The 6,760-nt window shown below is 39.8% G+C and overlaps 1 pseudogene; it reads left to right on the top strand.

Moving 5' to 3' along the window:
• Positions 1 to 336: 336 nt before the first annotated feature.
• LOC142871949 (RNA-binding protein EWS pseudogene) lies at positions 337 to 2,499 on the top strand (annotated as a pseudogene).
• Positions 2,500 to 6,760: the final 4,261 nt, after the last annotated feature.

Here is a 6,760-nt window from a genome sequence, read left to right as displayed (position 1 = left end):
TTTATTAGGCACTTCAGAATCTAGACAGAGAAATGAATTATCAAGGAGTTTTATGGATAAACTCATAAAAAGAAGTTGGTCCAAGTATGATCTTATAACCATTGCTACTCCCCCCCACTTCCGTAATGTTTGCTGCATAAATGCTATCAACACAAATGTCCATTCAGCATGGGACAGCCTACATGTGCTGTCACTTTAGGTGATATTTTCATACCCCTTTAAATCTCAAAATTCTCATCTCACAATATTAAGGGGATTAAATGAGAAAACACATGAACAGTGGCTTGGAACTATAAATCAAACTATTCTAACATTAAAAAAAAAAAAGTTATGGGAGAGGGAGACGGACGTTGAGAGAACGAGGAGGAAGGATAGAAAATGGCATCCACGGATTACAGTACCTACAGCCAAGCTGCAGCCCAGCAGGGCTACAGCGCTTACACCGCCCAGCCCACTCAAGGATATGCACAGACCACCCAGGCATATGGGCAACAAAGCTATGGAACCTATGGACAGCCCACTGATGTCAGCTATACCCAAGCTCAGACCACTGCGACCTATGGGCAGACCGCCTATGCGACTTCTTATGGACAGCCTCCCACTGGTTATACTACTCCAACTGCCCCCCAGGCGTACAGCCAGCCTGTCCAGGGGTATGGCACTGGTGCTTATGATACCACCACTGCTACAGTCACCACCACCCAGGCCTCCTATGCAGCTCAGTCTGCATATGGCACTCAGCCTGCTTACCCAGCCTATGGGCAGCAGCCGGCAGCTACCGCACCTACAAGACCTCAAGACGGTAACAAGCCTGCTGAGACTAGTCAGCCTCAGTCTACCACAGGGGGATACAACCAACCCAGCCTAGGATACGGCCAGAGTAACTACAGTTATCCCCAGGTACCTGGGAGCTACCCCATGCAGCCAGTCACCGCACCTCCATCCTACCCTCCTACCAGCTATTCCTCTACACAGCCGACTAGTTATGATCAGAGCAGTTACTCTCAGCAGAACACCTATGGGCAACCGAGCAGCTATGGACAGCAGAGTAGCTATGGTCAACAAAGCAGCTATGGGCAGCAGCCTCCCACTAGTTACCCCCCCCAGACTGGATCCTACAGCCAGGCTCCAAGTCAATATAGCCAAGAGAGCAGCAGCTACGGGCAGCAGAGTTCATTCCGACAGGACCACCCCAGTAGCATGGGTGTTTATGGGCAGGAGTCTGGAGGATTTTCCGGACCAGGAGAGAACCGGAGCATGAGTGGCCCTGATAACCGGGGCAGGGGAAGAGGGGGATTTGATCGTGGAGGCATGAGCAGAGGTGGGCGGGGAGGAGGACGCGGTGGAATGGGCGCTGGAGAGCGAGGTGGCTTCAATAAGCCTGGTGGACCCATGGACGAAGGACCAGATCTTGATCTAGGCCCACCTGTAGATCCGGATGAAGACTCTGACAACAGTGCAATTTATGTGCAAGGATTAAATGACAATGTGACTCTAGATGATCTGGCAGACTTCTTTAAGCAATGTGGGGTTGTTAAGATGAACAAGAGAACTGGGCAACCCATGATCCACATCTACCTGGACAAGGAAACAGGAAAGCCCAAAGGTGACGCCACAGTGTCCTATGAAGACCCACCAACTGCCAAGGCTGCCGTGGAGTGGTTTGATGGGAAAGACTTTCAAGGGAGCAAACTTAAAGTCTCTCTTGCTCGGAAGAAGCCTCCAATGAACAGCATGCGGGGTGGTATGCCACCCCGTGAGGGCAGAGGGGTGCCACCGCCACTCCGTGGAGGTCCAGGAGGCCCGGGAGGTCCTGGGGGCCCCATGGGTCGCATGGGAGGCCGTGGAGGAGATAGAGGAGGTTTCCCTCCAAGGGGGCCCCGAGGTTCTAGAGGGAACCTCTCTGGAGGAGGCAATGTCCAACACCGAGCAGGAGACTGGCAATGTCCCAATCCGGGTTGTGGAAACCAGAACTTCGCCTGGAGGACAGAATGCAACCAGTGTAAGGCCCCGAAGCCTGAAGGCTTCCTCCCGCCACCCTTCCCGCCCCCGGGTGGTGATCGTGGCAGAGGTGGCCCTGGCGGCATGCGGGGTGGAAGAGGTGGCCTCATGGATCGTGGTGGCCCTGGTGGAATGTTCAGAGGTGGCCGTGGTGGAGACAGAGGTGGCTTCCGTGGTGGCCGGGGCATGGACCGAGGTGGCTTTGGCGGAGGAAGACGAGGTGGCCCTGGGGGGCCCCCTGGACCTTTGATGGAACAGATGGGAGGAAGAAGAGGCGGACGTGGAGGACCTGGAAAAATGGATAAAGGCGAGCACCGTCAGGAGCGCAGAGACCGGCCCTACTAGACGCGGAGACCCCACAGAGCTGCATTGACTACCAGATTTATTTTTTAAACCAGAAAATGTTTTAAATTTATAATTCCATATTTATAATGTTGGCCACAACATTATGATTATTCCTTGTCTGTACTTTAGTATTTTTCACCATTTGTGAAGAAACATTAAAACAAGTTAAATGGTAGTGTGCCGAGTTTTTTTTTTCTTTTAAAGATGGTTGTTTAACTAAGACTTAACAATGGGAACCCCTATGAGCATGCTCAGTGTCGTGGAGAACCAAGAGGGCCTCTAACTGTAACAATGTCATGGTTGTGATGTTGTTTTTTTTAAATAAAATTCCAAATGTTAAAAAAAAAAAAATTATGTACATTTTTTTAAAAACTGGCTTGGAAGCACTCAGTAGCCTAATCTTATCTGACACAGTGAAATAACCAAGAGTTAAGAACATCCAGTAAATGGTAATGCTGGATTTAAACAATGTCATCTGACGCCCATGCCCATACCATGGAAGTTTCCGGTATCTCATTAGAATCCAACTTCCTGAAAGCAATACACAAAATCCCTGTGTTTACAGTGTAGGGCACAGAGATCTACTACTAAGAGCCAGCACATCTGTGACTACTCCTAGATAGATATGGTATGACAATAACAACTTGTGAAGCTGAAACATTTTTTTCTAAACCATCAGTAATAATAATAATACATATTAATCAACCATGACAAAGAGAAGACTGAATTGTCTTTTTATCCTTCCTATAAGAAATATTACAAAATTGTCACAGGAAGAGATAGTAAAGAATTTACAGCCAAAAATGTAGGAGGAAAATACTATAGCAAAGTATCAGGTATTTAATTATGTAATATTTATTGTTTTTATCGGTTTTTAAAAATCTATATTTTGCTGTGCTTTCCTGATATAAACAAGTCTGTATCTAATTTTTTCATTTTATGTTCTTTGTATCAACAAGAACTATGAAAATTATATGAGCTTTTGGCCCTTCAAAATTGAGTGCTACTCCGATTGTAGAGTCTTGAACAGGAGAGGACAAACATAATGAAAGTCGCCATCTGGGGAGGCAAACAAGTGAGGCAGGTTTAAGTCCTATTCAAGTTTCTATTTCATAGTGAGTATTCCTTTTATTCTCATGAGAATATAAATTTGCCTTAATTTGAGAAATATGAGGTAATTTTTATACAAAAACTACCAATAAAACAGGAGTGTTTATCACACATTTCAATATAATAGTTAGTAAATATTAATTAGGAAAATGCTTATAATACATGCTGTGGCAGATTCTAGCTTCTCTTTTCTATAAATAATAATGAGCACATATACAACTGAGCTAATATGACTGCATCATGAATTCTTAAGTAGAAGACAATAGAATATGAAAATTACCAAAATGAAAACTGAGAGCTTGAAAATATAACACCCAAATCAATGATAATTAACAAGATATGTTGAACTAGATAAAGGTATCATGCTATTAATTAAACCCTCATAATCAAAAAGGAAAAAGAAAGAAAGGGAGATAGGGAGGGAAGAGAAAATCACCTTTCATTAGCTCTTAAGGACTGGTTATAAGAAAGAATAATGAGAAAAATAAAAAGACTTTTTTAGTACAATGCTCGGGGTCTTTAGACTAGATAATCTTTAAAAGAATTAACAAGTTGGTCCCTTGAAGAATATGCAATCTAGGTGGAGGTGAACAGACAAAAATAACAAATTATCATATTTACAAGGTGGTGGAATGCCAACGTAGGACATAGAGTCATTATGTCATTAATAAGACACTATTGGGATTCGTTAAATCTAAAGAACTGTCATGATTTAGTAAAACCACTTACAGGTAAAATAACAGTGTTTGTGGAGTTATTAATAACTCACCAAATAGAGTTTTTAATAGTATCTGGCTAACATTCTATTACAACTTCCACCAACTTTTCACTTAAATATCTACATAAATACTTGAGAAAAAAATAGCAAAATTATAATCATTGTCTTAGTCTGTTTTGTCCTGCTATAACAGAATACCTCAGACTGGGTAATTCATAATAAACAGAAATTCATCTGGATCACAGTTCTGGAGGCTGGGAAGTCCAAGATCAAGGTGCTACATCTGACAAGGGAGTACTTGCTGCATCATACCATGGCAAAGGGTGAGAGAGCATGCATGAGAGGGCAAGAGAGCGAAGTCACAGCCTCAGGTGCTTTTATAATCAGCATTAATCTATTCGTGAGGATGGAGCTCTCACAACTTAAACATCTCTCATTAGGCCCCACCTTCCAACACTGTGGCATTGGGGATTAAGTTTCCAACACCTGCTTTTTGGGGGACACATTCAAACCACAGCAATCAAAGAGAAATAAAACTATCTCTCTCAGTGGTTGACAAACCATGTGGACAAAAACAAGACTAGAAGCATTTGAAAAACACAATTAATAAGTGTACCTAATATATAAATAGATATACACAGAATAGATATTCTTTTAAAACTCTTATACATTGGAAAATAAATCAACTAAGCACGAAATTCACCAACTAGAAACAGAACAACAAAATAAATACCAACAGAAGTAGAAAGAAGAAATAAAGAAGTTATAATGCAGGAAAAAAAATCAATGGAATGGAAAACAGAAGAGAAGACATAATCAAGAAAATCGAAAGGCTAGTTCATTAAAAAAACAAATAAAATAGATAAACCTTTGGTGGTTCCAATGACAAAAAGAATAAAGACAAATAAAAATATCAAAAATTAACACAGAACACAAAAGCAAATAGAGATATATAAGAAAATGTTAGAATTATAAGAAATTACTATGTAAAATTTTATAGAAATAAATTTGAAAATGTAAATGAGACGGATAATTTTTAAAGAAAGAAAATTATCTCATCCCCAACATGTTGTGAAAAGGTTAAAAAAAAAGAAAAGAAAATTATCAAAATTAACTTATGAAAGGTAGAAACCTGCACAGTAAGTTACGGTGGAGAAAAATGAGAAAGCAGCCACAGATCTAACCCTAATAAACAGGCATTAAAGTCACCAGATTTGGAGTGAGTTCTATAAATTTCTTGAGAAACAGATACATTTTATGATATTCACATCCTTTCAGAGCATAAATAGAAAACTTCTCAATTCATTCTGCTAATCTAGCCTAACCCTAACACCATAACTAAATAAAAACAGCAGAGACATAGACGCACATACAACTACAGGTCATTCTCACTAATGAGCATAATTACAAACATTTCTGTGTGATATATTAGAAAATGAAATCAGCAATATACTTATTGAGTATGCATCATGAAAAAGTAGACTCTACCCAAGAATTGTAAGAATTCATAATAAGGAAGTCTGTTGATACGATTCACAGGATTAGCACACTACATGCAAAATTTATGATCATCTCAAATTACTCTAAAAATATTCAATGAAATTTAAAGCCTTTCTGAATAAAAAGAAATACACTATGAATAGGGATAAAACTCCTTAAGGTAAAACATATTTACCAGAAATGTAGAACAAATATTGTACTTAAAGTCTTTGTTAAAATAACTCACTACAGCTAGAAATCAAGGATGCAGATGGCTGGGCAATATTTATTTGAGCTTTTGTCCAATGTGTTAAGATGACAAAAAGAAACATGAGAGAAAATTGTCACAATTTGTATGAAATAATACTGTATAATCCAAAAGAACCAACTGAAAACTATTGGAATAAATAAGAGACCATTAAAGTTGCAGATTATAAAGAAACCAAAAACATCTCACCTATTAGCAATAATGTTTTAAAAGGTCATGAAAAAGGATTCTATTCAAACTAATAAACAACCAACAAACAAACCTACTAAAAAATCTAACAAGAAATTCTTAGGATCTATAAAAATTAACTGAACAATGTAATAAAGGATTAGAATAAATAAGGAGAAAAACCATTGTGTAAAGTTGTCCATTTTCCCCAAATCATCTGTAAATGTAATCCCAACACAAATTCCAAGCTGGTTCAAAAATTCTCATGAAAAGAGGAAAACTACAGATAGTCGATATGTTTTTGAAATAGGATAACATGAATATTTCATATATACATGGGAGATTCCCAGGGAATATACTTCCCAAAAAAGTGACTTTAAATTGCAGATTATATGGCATCATCAACAAAGAGCAGTAAATTTTTGGAGAAGTGACATGACATAGGGAAAGGAGTCTAAATCTCTAAAGGTGACAACCTATGGAAAGGCAAATAACTGGCAGATGAAGGCCAGTTAGTTAAGCTCTAGTACCAGCTCTGGGCCCATAAAGGTCCATAAAGGTTATCTTTGTTTTCCCTGGTAGATGGGTGGGGCAGGATATCTCTTGTCTTTGTAAATCTATATCCTGCTTTCAGGACAAATAGGAGGCTGGCAGAGAGCTTTCTTGCACCT

Source organism: Microcebus murinus, chromosome 7 (genome assembly GCF_040939455.1).
Source record: "Microcebus murinus isolate Inina chromosome 7, M.murinus_Inina_mat1.0, whole genome shotgun sequence".
NCBI classification, from domain to species: Eukaryota; Metazoa; Chordata; class Mammalia; order Primates; family Cheirogaleidae; genus Microcebus; species Microcebus murinus.
This window is presented reverse-complemented; position numbering and strand designations above follow the sequence as displayed.